Genomic DNA, 399 nt, shown 5'->3' with positions numbered 1-399 from the left:
AGCCTGAACGAGAGGAGGATGAAGCAGACAGCTGTTTTACAACCATGCTGAGTTTCTTTGCAGAGATGGGGTGAGGTTGGGTTGGGGCAGCTTAGAAGCTGATAAACTGTTTTCAAAGTACATTTTTTGGTGAGGTTTTGGGAATAAAAATCACCTTCTGGGACTGAGGAGAAAAACAGGGATGGGGCTGGTGCGGGAGTGAGTTCAGGGAGGCCACTCTCCCATCCTAATGAAATCTAATGGTGAGCTGATGCCCCCAGGAGCCAATGAGGAGCCTCCCTCAGACAAGTTGAAGGCTGCAGAGGCTGAGTGTTGACAGCCAGAGATGGAAAATAAGGGGCCACTGCTTGAAGGCAGCAGATGACCCAAAGGCATCACTTGAGGGCTCCCAGAAGTAAC

Source organism: Canis aureus, chromosome 21, assembly GCF_053574225.1.
Source record: "Canis aureus isolate CA01 chromosome 21, VMU_Caureus_v.1.0, whole genome shotgun sequence".
Taxonomy (NCBI): Eukaryota; Metazoa; Chordata; class Mammalia; order Carnivora; family Canidae; genus Canis; species Canis aureus.
Note: the sequence above shows the minus strand (reverse complement) of the source record.